The sequence below is a fragment of the Heterocephalus glaber genome, unplaced genomic scaffold (assembly GCF_053883595.1).
Source record: "Heterocephalus glaber isolate CG9 unplaced genomic scaffold, H.glaber_assembly_v1.0 deba00000331, whole genome shotgun sequence".
Classification (NCBI taxonomy): Eukaryota; Metazoa; Chordata; class Mammalia; order Rodentia; family Bathyergidae; genus Heterocephalus; species Heterocephalus glaber.
Genome location: NW_028258142.1, coordinates 27,350,992 through 27,351,408, shown reverse-complemented (window position 1 = coordinate 27,351,408; position 417 = coordinate 27,350,992).

The window sequence follows — 417 nt, the reverse complement described above, 5'->3', positions numbered from 1 at the left end:
TGCTCTTAAGTATTTATTGAGACGTCTGAGCCAGGTTTTCTATATATGGATGTACATTCAGGTAAAAGAGACCATATCCTTTATTTAAGTGATATTCTGAAAATGTTTTTATTTTAAAACATTTTAATAATGGTTTTTTTTATTATTAGTAAATGATTTTTAAGAGCAGTTTTTTTCAGGTTCATGGTAAAATTAAGAGTAATGTAGAAAGCCTGGAGTGGTAGTGCACACTTGCATAATCCTGCCACTCAGGAGGCGGTGACAGGAGTATTGCAAATTCAAGACCAGCCTGAGCTACATAGTGAGACTCTGTCTCAGTAAATCAGAAAAAGTAACAAAGAGATTCCCATATGCTCCTTGTTCTCATACATTCATTCTCATGTTTTCAGCATTTACCACCAGCGTGGTAGGTTTAAC